This window comes from Helicoverpa armigera, chromosome 15 (assembly GCF_030705265.1).
Source record: "Helicoverpa armigera isolate CAAS_96S chromosome 15, ASM3070526v1, whole genome shotgun sequence".
Classification (NCBI taxonomy): Eukaryota; Metazoa; Arthropoda; class Insecta; order Lepidoptera; family Noctuidae; genus Helicoverpa; species Helicoverpa armigera.
The window spans coordinates 2910552-2925561 of NC_087134.1; the positions used below are offsets into that span (position 1 = coordinate 2910552).

At 39.6% G+C, this 15010-nt stretch overlaps 1 protein-coding gene across 6 annotated transcripts in view; it reads left to right on the forward strand.

The window, feature by feature from the left end:
* Window positions 1-458: 458 nt before the first annotated feature.
* LOC110371241 (zinc finger protein 608) overlaps window positions 459-15010 on the forward strand; it is an 88328-nt gene continuing 73776 nt past the window's right edge. For 4 of the 6 annotated variants that reach the window (XM_049845041.2, XM_049845036.2, XM_049845040.2 and 1 more), the window contains exon 1: window positions 459-835. The gene's annotated coding sequence lies outside the window, so the exon portion shown is untranslated. Of the gene's footprint in view, window positions 836-13832; window positions 14189-15010 lie in introns of those variants that run through there. The other 2 variants (XM_049845042.2, XM_049845038.2) reach the window with 2 other exon arrangements.

A 15010-nucleotide genomic window follows, 5' to 3' on the forward strand; every position in this document is an offset into this window, starting at 1 on the left:
ACAATCATTTCTTACCGGCGAACGTAAGCTTCAATCATATAAATAGGGTACGGGAAGAGAGTACTAACTTACAAAACAACAAGAAGTTTCATGGAACTATTCGACCAGATTATATTACTGCAGCGGCGTTAGTGAGGTACAGTAACAGAACTAAACGCCAACGACCTCCGCAATGTTTAATTGTCGGATAATTATTGTAATGAATGGGCGGCTGTGCTGCCGCCTCAAACGCTACATACAACAATCATTATCTATTCAGCCGGTGGATCAATCCAAGATAGCAGTAGTCTGTGGCGACGCCGAACCTACTATCGTACTCAGTTCGTATGTACGCGCCCTTCTCACATTTTTATGCCGCCCGCCTCATAAACTGCACCCTCCCTCTCGCACTCGCAGGCGTCCCCGCTGTGTGTCCCTCTCGCTCGCACACCTCGCTGTCAGGGGGGACACGTAGCTTTGCTCGGCCGGAGCAAGTTCCGCGGTCGTCCGCCGACTCTTGGCGGCGCTGACGTGCGTTACGCTCTTACGACAATTTTGTTTCTACTGTGAAATCACCAGTGTTATTTGTTTATATTTTATAACATAGCCAATGGATTGAACCACATCGGTCACTGGATCTGCCGTTAGCAGTGTTGTGTACTGTACGTGTTTGTGTGAAACCCGAAGCAAATACTATTGTGAAACGGGTCGGCCGTGTTCGTTTATGTGCTGAATGGTGATTAAAAGTAATTTACTTTGCTTTTACGGTGTTGAGGGTCGGTGCGTATCGATCGTATATTGAAAGACAAAGCGGTGGATTGTTATTGTGGCGTGGAGGAGGCCGGTGCAGTGATAGGTGAGTGATATTCAGTGTTTTCGGTACGTTCTGGCAGTGCCTCGGCCTGGCCATGTAAGTTAACGTAGACACGGCCGGTGCGAGGATGCGGCGACACGGCCAACACCGAGCCACAGACTAGCTAAACCAGTAAACTAACCACTGGAATATAGTTCAATAAGTTAGTATCGAACTTTCTTTATAACATTAGTTATTTGGATGCTTAAACATTTTACAACGGTTAGAAATCATAGTTCAAAAACATAAAACTGGTAACATAGTGCTACTAGTGAGATTTCTGTAAGATAAAGAGCACGTGCTTAAAGCTTTAAGTAAGCCCAAACTCGTGGTTATAAGGCAGAGTTGTATCGTGTTATCAGTTTATGCTCTCTATAATAATTATTGTTAAAACATTCATTTTTTATAAGAATACCATTAAAGCTTTTGAGTCGTCCAAATATCTAGTTTTACGTATATTTTTTGCCCACTCAATGTAAATAGGTTTACCACTTCAAATATTCCAATCCGACTACCTAGATTAGAATATTTTAAGTGTTTGATTAGACGGGCATAAGCGTCATAAATACCAACACCCACTGCAATCAATCAATCTCGAATAGGGCTCCGATCAAATCAGTTTATAAATGTAGGTAGGTACTTAAATTAATAGTAATTTTAATATTTAACACCACGGGGCTGGTTATAAAAAAACTATCCGTTTAAGTTGTCCTTTGCTTGTTCAAACCATTGATCTGTAAACCCTATCCTGTAATTAGACCTCTGACTAACGATTAGTGAACATAACCTTCGTTATCATTAACGTGGAGGCAGCCAACTGCATCAGACCCGTTGCATTACCGCTCGGCGATGTGAACACTACCTAAAGTACATTCTGAGTGAGTAATGCCCTTCCCTAATGGGATAATGGCAGGCCGCTGCTCGCCGCCTTCGAAATATTTATAAAGCGGTCGAATCGCGCCGTGTCAACAACCATCCGACTGTTTGCTTTACCATTTAGACCCGCTGGCCGCCGACCGCACCGATAAGGCGAGCTTCGACAGTAGACAATCACAAATGCTTTGGAATTATACGTCAAGGGACATGCGGGCGTATTCATGTAAAGCTTCTACCTATGCCTATCATGGTCTTTCTATTGACCACATAATATGCAAACAATACGGTGAACATTATACCTATTTCTTAGAATGAATTTCATACGATTTAATAAAATAAGAACACGCTTAGTAAACTAGAGTCTGAGCGAAACTAGACCTTATCCAAAACTTGTAAGGTAATAAGGCTCAACAGAAAATCTATAAAACATTAAAGCGTCGATTCACAAAGGGACATTGAAGTGCCTCGAGGGCCCTAAACTACGTTGTCGAGCTCAATAGCACTTAAGAATGATAAGTAAACATCCAGCACCTACCTTCTTGAAAGATGTAACAAAACAGATTTATGTAAACAAAGACATTTACGTGTTTCCACCCCACTCGATGGGGTTAAGACTTACGAGGGTGCGCCGCTGACGACAGACTGACCGGACATGCGGCTTGCCATACGTGCCTTGCATACTCAACTACAGTTTTCTCATTTCCTTTTACATTAAACAGGCTTCAAAGCACTTAACTTATCATTATCAATAACTCGATAAACCGGCCGTTTATATCAATTTTAATATCTTAATCTACGACACTATAAACAAATAAACATAAAGTTCCAATAAAAAACAATTACAATAGAGAAACTTATCAATTAGTTAGTTTAACACAGTTACTTTATGCTGTTAACTAAACTCGGTTCAACATTTCAGTATCGTTTACGATCAAACAAAACTAATGACAAATTGCTTCTCAAAAGCGTGTTTTACGAAGTCGCGCGCGTGCTCGGTAATGCTAATAGAAAACCGGATTTATTATGACCATAATACCACTATCTGTGTTTGCCGACTCTAGTAAGGGCAACAGCGTACAGTTGGCTAACGAAACGTGCCTTACTAATCTTTTCTCTTTGTACATTTATAGATAAACTCTGAAAACATTGCTTGACTTCACTCTTTTCTGTAGGTAGAGAGTTGTGTAAAAGAAAAAATGTCGACGTTATGTTTGTAAGCAATACAATCAGATATCAGTAAGAGATACCCAAAAAATACAAATATTGCCAACAAACAATATTTACTCGGTGGATATACGTAGGGGAACCGACATAAAAATAAAAGAAAATCGATTTTCCACGCAGCAAGTGTTAAGCAAAGCTATAGAATAAAGTGTAAAACTGCAGTCTCATTTCCACGCGTTGTAACAAATGATTTGGAACAATGAGCTATTCAAGACGAGGCAAGTGGTAAGTTCTCTTGGGCAAATGTTTAAAACATTGTCGCTCGTTAGTGGTGCTCGTGGCATGCTCTTCGCGTCCAATTTGTAAGTTTTTTGGACGTTTGCAGCGCCGCGGGAGCCGCTGCGGGCGGTCCGCGAAACACTGCTCGCTTTGTGCACGAACTACGTTGTTCCTTTCATGGCATCGGTTATTGTACACCGTACTTATTGCCTTGCTCTTTGTGGCACGAATGTTGTTCAGGAATAGAATTGCGATAGCCCGCTAGCTATTCCAACATGCCTTTATTATTGTTCGCTTGTTTAACACTCCTATCTAACAAAATTATAGCTAACTGCGCAATCTTTATTTCTTTGGCGCTATTAAAACTAATATTATCATCATCGTTTATCAGTTGTAACGGTCATCGACGAGATTCGATAATGATATCGGATTCGGACTCCGGACCGTGTAGGTATTAATTTAATAAATTGTTAACTAAACCGTTATCTATTCTCTAGTCAATCGTGGCGGGGCTGCTGCCTGCTCGATCAGAGCAACACTCTATTAAAATCACACTTGATTAGATCTGAGCGCGGTTTAATTGAACACTCCAGCCGTGGTATGCACGCCTGGTACACGCTGCACAACACAAACCGGGGCCGCCGAACGAGAACGCTCCACGTCTTATTTCTTTTTGTACTTTCATCTCTCGTCCGTTCGTTTTCGTATTTTTTCCTTTGTCCCTTTTGTTGGATTTTTCATATCCTTCTGTTTTCCGGGTGGATTAATTTTAATTTGAATTCAAAGACTTCTTCCAATACTTGAGCTTTTTTATATTTCTTTGAATAAAATAGTCACGTTTGTGAGATAACGACTATCAAAATAATAATAGATGTTTTCAAATGGGTGGTATTCTTTTTGTTAGTGGAAAGTACACGATCTTACACGATAGATAGAATATTTATCGGCGGGGTCGCGGGATCACGGCGCGCCGCCGCCCACTGGCAATTTGCCGTCCGCCCGCGGCGCGCACACCGCACTCGCAGCTCGCCTGTAAGACATGTTCTCAAACTAAACGCTATGCTAATGTAATGGGGCTCCATTTGATCACAGCCCACGGCTAATTTCAAATTTTCAATGAGACGTCTGTGGCAGCAACTTTATTAGGTGATTAGTTTTATTATTAAAGCGATATAATCACAGGAAGGCTTACGTTAAAATTGATCATTATAATGTTGCGGCATTTTAATCGCTGCTCTTACTTGTAAATTGTACAGTATAATGATGTTAGATGATATCAACTAAGGAACGATAAAGATTTCCTTATTTTAATCGTGACACCTTTTAGTAAATATGCGATAATGTTGGTACGTCGCATCGCTAGCTCGTGACTAAGTGAGACCCACACACGAGGCTTTGATTTCGGGTGAAGCTACCTGCGGAAACTATAATGGATCTTCCCGGAAACACCGCTCCTGGTCATACGAATGTCATTGACAAAGTCATTGTATGTGCTGACGTAGTAGATACGAATGAACAGTATGAACACGTCTCTATTGCTGTACACTAGTTCTCAATAACCGTAGTTGACATTCCGATTTGCTTACTAATTTACGGCAAATTCATTTCGAAGGCATTGAAAGGTTTTTGAAATTCAAAAGATAATAAAATTGGCAAGCACTCAGCATTACTATAATCATGATTGCGCGCCATTTTGTATGACAGCCGATCAACGGACAATCTTGTTTATGTTTAACCATTTATGCAACGTCTCAACTGGCATGTTTAACACTCAATTCACGTCTGTTTCTCAACCAGGTTATGTCTTTTCGCTCGGTAAAACCGGTACCTATAATGTAAGCCGGAGTGAGACTCGCATGTGTGGAGTAGGTAGCCGGATCGTAAATCACTGAACGCGGCGGTAATGCGTAGATAAGAGCTCTCTCATTTGTTTTCCCATTTCCCCAGAGAAATTTCTTAGCGACATTACCGCGCGCCGTATGACGTAACGAGCAATTACCCCGGCTTCACGCGAATTCCTAGTATTCTTACATTTTCATAAAGTTCCGCAACCGTGGCACTTTATTCTTTTACACAAAACACATTAAGTATTCAGAGATTTGTCATCTTTGTTGACGGTTAAAACTTTCGCGGAAACAGCGACGCTGTGATTTATTAATGTTTGTTTGTTGTTTTCTAATGTTTAAGTTATGGTTTTTATTGAACTCGTAACAACACGAACACGTATTATTGTTTTGACATAAGGCATTGTAATTGAATATCAGAATACAATTACTTAATTGCGTACATATTGTTACCGATACGATTGGTTGAACATACCACTACCATCAGAGCTGGCTGTGGTGCACGCCATCTCGCTTGATTAAGGCCAATTATAGTCTTCACGCGATTACACTGTCGCGATTTACGGATAACCCCGCCATTTTGAGAGAGACGCCTCTTTCATTAGCATGCCATGAATTGCCATGCCATTTCCATGTTCGAAAGCTTAATGACCACGGGCGTGGATGAATTTAATCGTCGAGTCGTATTATGAGTACCGACTTCGGTAAATTACAAATGTACAATTACGGTGAAAATATTTCGACTCCTCGGGAGACATAATGAACTGTAAGCTGGGTCAAGAATTTTATACAAAAAGAAGTTAGTGTAGTAGAAGTCTGCTTTTTACTAGATGTGCTTATCTCATTTAGTTTAGTGGCAATAGGTCAATATTTAAATGAGTGTAGGTTTTGCAGGAGCCACAGTCAAACCTAGATAGTTAGGTACTTGTTAAACGTTATTTTAAAGTAGGTAAGTATGCACTTAAATACAGGCAACAAACTCGAGGGCTTGTCCAGAGATTGCCGCGATAACGCGCTCGCTTATCGTGAATACAAATTGATTGTCATTTCAGTTCAATTTAACTCTCAACGGACCGTTTTACGCTTGCAAACTAAACTCATCGAGTGAACCTTTTAGGTTAGATAGGTAGGTAACCTTTTAGGTATATGATTGTTAAATTATCATATTACTAGTCAATAGAAGATAAGAGGATTAAACCAAAATTATAATATATCCCAAACTTTTTTGTTCACACAGAAAAAACATAAAACTTATTCAACACAAAACTATTCAATCAATCTGTCTAAATTATTAAACCTGTCTGGCGATAAGTTTCCGATCGAATTGTAATAAAATCGAATCAAAATCAATCAAGCACAACGATCGGCGGTACCAGGGCAGCATAGGCGCGCAGAGCGAGACGACACGAAGGTCGACGTTGAAACCAGTTTAGCTGGACGCGGCCGCAAGGTGCCGCGGGCCAGGTTAAGTGCACTGTATTAGCATCATCGCCCGCCCTTTCATGTCTGCTTATCTCCTGGTCTAGGCGATCTAAATGGGCCTATTGAATTGTATCGTAAGCCTAGGGTAGTTTTATGTATAAATTATATCACCCGCATTTTAAAACAGCTCATTAAATTAATTGTTAGTAAGTACTAGAAATTAAAATTAACTAAATAATAAACACAAAAAACTGAAACAGACATTTGACACGGTGTTTAAAGAAAACGCCCATACGACACATTTTTTGTATTAGGTAATAAATATAATAACACCAATGGGATTTTCCGTGACACGATTAGAGATACGATTGACTATAATCTTAGATATTAAGTACTTTGTAAAACAAAACATATGCATCCCGTTTTGTACCTCGTAATTACTTTACTACCATATTCCCCAATAGCAGAATCAACTTCAAATGTATTCAAAAGTTATTTATTGATTCATGTTTTACTACAAGTCGATGTGTAAAATACTTTGTAATGAAGATAAAAAAGTCTGCTCACAATATTACTTAGCGACTAGGTGCTTGTTAAGTTTTACGTGTTTCATATCTTCGAACAAAATAACAGTTCTAAGTAACCCACGTAAAGTTCGTTGTAACGTATAATTTTATTTCACTCGTACTATTTATAAGTCAGATTAACTTGCCTTGTGAATGGGCTTTCTACTTGTAAACGGTTTGCGAACCAATTAGAGTAGTTGTGTCTATCTATAGAACCGTGGGGGGAGTGATGTCAGATGACAAACCGTGCTGTTTACTGACCGATAAACTAATGTTAGTGCATTATTATAGCCTTTATTTGAACGTCAGACTGAGCAATCAGACTCTTTCAATTGCTGACTGGCTAATATTTAGAATTACTTGACTTGAGGCGATATATCTGCATACGTAATAATTACACACTGGACTGCTTTAACATACAAACCTTTCACAAGAACCACGTATTTATATCAAGCCTAGTGTGGGAATTTTTGTTGTAGATTGGAAATAATAGCCTGCCGAAAACCGTGGCTCTTACGTAAGCAGTTCTAAACATCTTTTACACTTCGCACAAAATAACTGTTTGTTTCACAAAATACTGCTTTATTGTGTTTACAAAGTAACCGTACATATGTCACTAATGCTTATTTATTTGTACTTACGTAACAAAGACGCGTTACGTTATGTTCACGTATAACTCCACTATTTAAATTATGTACGCTAGTCAGTAACTTGTTCTTATTAGGAGCTGCTCAGACATTAAAATTGAATACTTTACGCACCCATTACCATTTTTACGACGATGCCTTAGAAGTCGGTTGTAACGCAAGTAACCACTAATATCCACATCATGTCGAGATAAGCCATATTACACGCATAATATGACATGATGATATTTTAAACATAAATCTTTAATCTGTTCTATTAGAATAAAGTAGTGAAGTGTACCTGAAAATAATATAGGTGATCTCCTTTGTTTAATTTACCGGTACAACCGACGAAATCTGGAGGCGCGAGGGTAGCTACGGTTTCCATAACAACACGCGCCTGGTGGTTGTCCCCCCTGCCAACCCCTCGTCCCCCTCCCGCGCAGTATCGATCGCGGCGCCCCGCACCTCTCCTCTCCACTCCAAATCAAATTACAGGAGCACGAGCAAGCGAGCGGTGAGCGGAGCGGAGCGAGCGAGTGGCGGCCGCGCGCCGCACGCTCGCCTCCACTGAATCAACTTTGTATTGCCGTAATAGTATTTTAATTCTATTGGCGCGCTTTTGACTGCGGCCCCCTATAATAGCTTGTTTGCAAATTGGTACCTACACGTTACGACGTTGGCGGGCGATTTAGCACAATTTGATCGAACGATATGCCATACATACGTATTACGAAGGTATATTTCGTTAACTTGAACACCCTTTGTACTTGTGGCACTGTGATTCATTAAGGCCTTAGGTTTGATGAAACCACATCGGCACTTAATCTTATTGGACGTGTTAGGTTCGCTCGCTGGGCTCTAATCTCACAAATAAATCCGTAGTTACGAATTGCGATAACTAATCACAGTAATTTTGGCAGATAGAATCTCGGCGAATCACGACAGAATCGTGACTGACAAAAGGTGTCAATTGCCAATAATTGCCCAATCTTTATTCCTTCCTACGAGTGCGTATAAAAAATGTAATGGAACGAACGAAGTAAGTAATAATTGTATAAGTTCAGGAAAAAAGGATCAACAACCTTCTGAACATAAACAAAATTCTATTTCAATCGAATGGCAGCAATACGCTCGACGTCGATTGGTTCCGCTTTACACAACAATCGGACATTGATTCTAAAGTTCTCGCTCGTATTGCCAGCAAATTAGAGCTGTTATTCACTTTACCGCCAGTAATGAATAACTCACTATTTAAATAGTACAGTGATTGATTCGCGACGTGGAATGTGTGACAGAACTAAAACAAATACATTGAGAGATTTTATAGCGATCGGCAATAAAATCGATTATCGTATCGAATCGCTCGCGACCGAGGGGACCACAGTCGCTCGGGTACATTTTAATGAGGGAATGCCGTGATGCCGACTCGAGTAAACCGAACGGGACATTTGTCTCTCCCCGAATAATGGAAAAGCGTTGAAAGGATATTTATCAAAACCGACGTAGCTCTTCGACGGTTTATTTTATTGGCGATATTTCGTAAATCGTAAAAGTTGTCAGTAATCGTGGCGGTATGCGAGACTTGCACGCACTTTTGTTTAACAAATGTGAATAGGAGCGGAACGACAACTATTTTATGATAAAATACGACATCATGCGTTGGCTCATTTAGAATAGTGAATAGCTATCACGATGGGTACTTTCTGTGACACAGTAAATTTGTCGTTAAATGATGTCGGCGTGTTGCGTGATTGTGATGAGCGTGTTCTTGGACCGTCGCCAGTTATGTTACAGACACTTCCACAAACATTCTAAAGAAAACGTTTTTACACGGCACGAGGTGATTCACTTCTGTTTCATTTATTACCTTGTACCGTTGTCAAACAAACCACCATTTATTTACTTCTGTTGTTAAATAAAATAGAGATTCGTTCGCTTACCGCAAAACTCCGAATAACGTTTTAAATTGTTCGAATCATGCAGTACACTAAATCAGAATTGTAAATGACGTTGGATTTCCGCCAATGTTACTTTGTTTCCAACTAGCCAAGTATTCATAACTGCCTTAATCGAAATATGGTTTCGGTATCTTAGCTAGCTAGACTTGCGAGGCGGCACCTCATATTATTCCAACTTGTTAAATTAACAATGCATACTTAGTGAGTCTTGGCATAGTAATGTAAAACGAATCTTGCGGATGCTTTAAAAGTGAAACAGATTAGAAAGTTGTGGAGAAGTCAATAATTAGGTCATAAAATGGTAATTGTGATAGAGCAGTTCGGTCGTGGGAGCACGTGTCGGCGGGAATTCGTGATCAGTGAAACGATATCGAGTGACCTCAGCGGGTCGCGGGGTGAGCCGGCAGCCGCCCAGCCCGGCCGTGTGCACGATACCCAAGTACACGTACATATTAACATAGCCAGAGGGCGCTAATAAACACCTACGACGCTACGCACGTGTACAAAGCCACTTCGTGCGGACACAAATTGCTTTTGTTCGGCGAGGAACGTGCTGTGATGGAACCAGCTAGAATTATAGCCCTCTTATTGTGGTTCGTTGCTGATGGACTTACAATGAACAACTTCTCTCGGTTAATTACTTGTAACTTTTACCTTTCTCATGGCTAAGTGTTACGGAAGAACTGATGTTCCACGAAGTTTTCTTTGAAGTTTATAGTTGCGGTGCAACTGAGAATGTAGGAACTTCATTATCTCACAAAGGGTACATAATAAAGTATCGGAAATTAATGGATAAAAATGAGAAATGTATCTTTTTGTTCATTGCTCATCATTTAAACCTTGATCGAATTCAGTATCAGGTCATAGATTACCGGATCGAATCGGCTATTATCCGAGAACCGTCAAGTAGAGAAATCATTGTATTACCCATATTTGGAGCAACGACGGCATTAGGCCGGTCCGACCCATCCCTTGCGATGAGGTGCGAACCTATTGCTATTACCCGAATCCAATCCCCTGCCATAGGGGAAGATACTAACAAAAACCCCTAAAGTTTTGTCCGTCTTGGTAATCTGATGGTTTGGAAATCCGGACCCCTACTCTACAGCTGTATTTGCTTTCAATACATTGGTCTGGTCGAGCGATCAATGAATAAACACGGAAAGGTCAGCTAGGTGAAGTAAATAATGATAAATCTGTTTATATGATGTACACAGTAATGATATGTCATATCATATAATCCTTTTATGAAATGCTGACTGTAAAACATGCAATCTCAGATAAAAGTTATCCCTTTATAAAGCTACATATCTAATCTTATTGAAATAGAAAAAGAAACAAGGTTACAGTATATCAAACAAACATGCGAGCTCGTTTCTTATTTTATTTTATCTGTGTCGAGATAGACAATATTTATGTGTGTTATCTGTGTGCCGCTGTCGCATCTATTAGCCGGGTACAAGGCGGGCATAAAACTAAAGAGAACGATTTGGCTTAATAATGTCGTTTGTGGCTCACTTGACGCGCGTGGGTGCACTCGCAGCGTACGTATTGCCGTCAAACGATCGCTTTCTATCCCAATATTTAGACTGGGAATGTATTGGAAACTTGACTCTTTTAAAATAACAAGAAACAAAGACGTCTCATTTGTGGACTGGCCAAAAGAAATAATACTAGTAGGTGTCTCGTAGTATAGGTAGTAGGTGTAGTGCTCGTCTTGTGAATCCATGATTCTCAATTCCATTGTCGAATCGTAATTTGTTTTGCTTTTGTGGGGCCTTTGTTTTATTTACACATTAAATATTTAATAGACCCACTAGTAATAAAAAGATCCCATGTTTTATGTGCGAAAATACACATTTAAGTAAAATTTTCCCACGCGTTGGATAACCATTCGCTATGAATACGTGCCATAAAAACTAAAGAGCCACTCACATAAATAAAGTGAGATTAAGTTGAGGCGAATTCGTGATTATTCAAGTTCGGTTGCCGAGCGGGGACCACCGACCGTCTTGGATAAAGGGGCTTCTAACTCGCTCTCGTATTTCATTTCACTCAAAATGGATTCAGCCTCTGAGGCAAAAAATATTTATATTATATCAAAAGAAAGATCAAAAGTGTTCGCGAATATGAGAGCGAACGACCGCGAACAACTTGAAGGAGTGAGTAGGGGGAATAGGGACCGGTGAGGGATTTTTATCGAGTCCCCCGCATTGATGTTATGAGTTGACTTATACGATATAGCGCCGCGTCGGAAATATTGTAATCTAACATGAATACAGAATTCAGATATAGGTAATACGTTTTACGACGGCTCCGGACGGAATAGCGTGGGAGCTTTTACGTCTTCGCTGTCATATTTGTTGTAAATTGTTTATTTTTCAAACAAATTAACATGAGCGGACGTTGTTGACATTATTACGACAGTTATAAGTTAACTGGCATCATTAAGGCCAACACCTAGTATTATTGTGCTGATTGCGACTAGATAAAGAAATTAACGACGTACATAAATAATTTTTACGTAATTATTTATAAATGCATAGTTAATAAAGCACGTATACTCGAATTTAAAAAGTAAATGCACAAACGTCCCCAAAATAAAGAGAACTTAAGCGTTATTTTCATGAAATAATTCCACTGGATTTTGTCGAGGCGGGGCGTAAATGATTATGAACGTGAGTAACAGTCGTGTAGGTTGCTACGTATATACGTAGTCATTTCAAATAATCAAAAGAGGGGAATGTTTATGTGTGTACGAAACATCGTTATTTTTTACGCGGTAATAAATGAAATAACGAGCGACTTACATGCAATGTGCACGCGCGTACTCACGAACACTTTAGCGGTACCAGGGTAGCATTAACACAGCGCAGATGACATTTTGTAAGTTATAATTATTTTTATACTGATGTGTCCACCAGGCTGTTTTTATGGAGCTATTCAATCCAGTGCGAGGGCTCACCGGGTTCTACTTACTACCACCGTAGAAATATAATTATTGGTTTATTTTATTTTATCCCTGCAGATCAAAACCAATAAAAGGCATTGAAACAGACAGCATCACCAGACAACATCTTTTCAATTATACAGTCTTGATTATTATTTTTATAAACTTCAATACAATAAAATGTGAAGCAATAATTTTACCAATAAATAAAATAGCTATACAAATGCCAGCGAGCAAACACTAAATTGAAATATAATATCGTTGTTGTATAACAAAGAGAATAAACATTGTGAAAGCGATTATATTGATTAAGTTCTACACGAGGAGCTCAAAGGCCATACGTTAAAGCCAGCCAAGCTTTTACTTAGTTTTAGTATTTGTTTTGCGCCGAGACTGGGGAAAACATTGTGCCACTCGAGGGCTCCGTCTTCAGATTCTAGGCCAAATATGTGTTTGCTATTTGCCTTGTCTTGTACTGAGATTCATTGCACGATGCACGGTATCACAGATTATTAGGAAAGAATTGAAGGTTAAGAAACAATCACATGATGTTATTTCAAACAAGCTAGTTACAGAATGTAGGTACGTAGTGAATCAAATATCAGGAATGGTTTATCTGAAGGAATTGATACAGTACGATTATTTAAAAACTATAACGCCTATGTAATAACAGCACACAGGGCTCCTGTTGTATATAAAGTTGCCAATTTTGGTTCGATTGAAGCAAATGTGTAATATAATTTTAAACATCGTAAAGGCACTTAATTGGTAACCATAATAGGCAAAATGCGCGATGTTATAAATATAAAATAAAGACACAAACACGATGCTAATCAGAGTTGTTGCTTTTGTTCATTGAATCGATTATCCCACGCGCTCGGATTATTTCTTGTAGCCACTTATCTCAGTACCGATCTTATCGAATATGAATATCGATTCATCGATGCTAATGGCTTATATGAATCGTGTAAAAAGATTAAAAAGTACCTATATAAATATTAGCTAAGTGGCATAAACATGCCAGAACGATGTACAGCTGTAATAAATGGATGTAAAGATATCTAATTCACAGAAGTTTCAACATTTTACATTACACAAAGAACAAAAGAATGGAGAAGAAACAGTGAGTGATTCCCGCAGCTCGGCGCGGGCGGTGCAATGTTTGTACAAGTTATTAACTAAGGCCCGTAGTGTTATCTCCCGTGTAAATTTATGCAACAATCTCATCGAGGCGGGCGCGGGTTCGGGGTGCCAGCGATAACATGAAATTGACACCGCGCCATCAATCACTTTGGAGTGAGTGGTCTGGCCGAGTGTACGGGTGTCGCGTTGCAGTTGTGGTTATCGGCTACAAATTGCTGTCGCTCCACTGATTAACAATGTTCGACTCATACGTAAACATGAACAAATAAAAACCAAAATAGATTTCAACAATCGCACAAATGAATAAATTGCACGAAACACTCGCGCCAAACATAATACCCGATGTAACAATAATGCGTAAAGTATTATAAATCGTGAATTGAAATCGAATCGCACAATTCAAGCTGAACCCGTAACCAATCAGAGTGGAGGTACTCAAATAGAAGTTGATAATAACGATCGTGTTAGTACTGTGTGGATAGGTTTACAAGTGAAGCAAAGGATGTGACAATCTCGCGTTTAAAAGTAAGCCCATATCGATTATAGTTTCCGGTATCTCTTACGTTGTATTGTGTGTGTATTGTTGTCGGTGGGGCTGTGAAAGCTCGGCTTCGCCCGTCGGCTATAAGGTTGGTTCTCGGAAAGCCAGCTGGCGTGTCGTTCCCAACGCTCCCTGTCTCGCCGGGTTAAGATTACAATGTCAATAGACGTTTCGGCTATTGAATCGCCCGCTTGCTTGGGAACTCGCTCTTTTTAACAACATTCTTTAGATAACGAGTAGTCAGCAATTTTGTAGACAATGACTATGTCCGCTAAATATTGTTTATCAGATTATTTTTTTAGAAGATGCTCCAATTAGTTATAACTTTCTTAGTTTTCTTTTACGTCTTGTTTAAATTTTTATATTCTATCTTTGTCCACATAAACAACGACCTATAATTCGACAAAAGTACTCATTGTAACCGCAACTCGGGCTCCCAAGATACAGGCCTAGCCTAGTTTGGGGACCGCCGATCCAAAAAACCAATGTCTGCTACTACATATAGTTACACCAAATCAATGTACCTAAGTTAATTTTAAGGCAAACTATGTAACTGTGGATAAATAAAAACTTTATTATTATTATCTTGTATGTCTCTACCAGACCTCGGGACTATAGAGTCCCGGATTTTTGGGAGGCGAACGTGGGGCCGAAGCCAACACGCTGAAGCCCTTTTGAGACAACTTTAATGAAATGGTGACACAAAACCGACGATTATCCCTGTATACACTATAGAAATGTACCCAAGGACAATCCCCGGTTCTGTGCTAAACTATTGCTAACTATGGATGAAAACTACTTGGGCT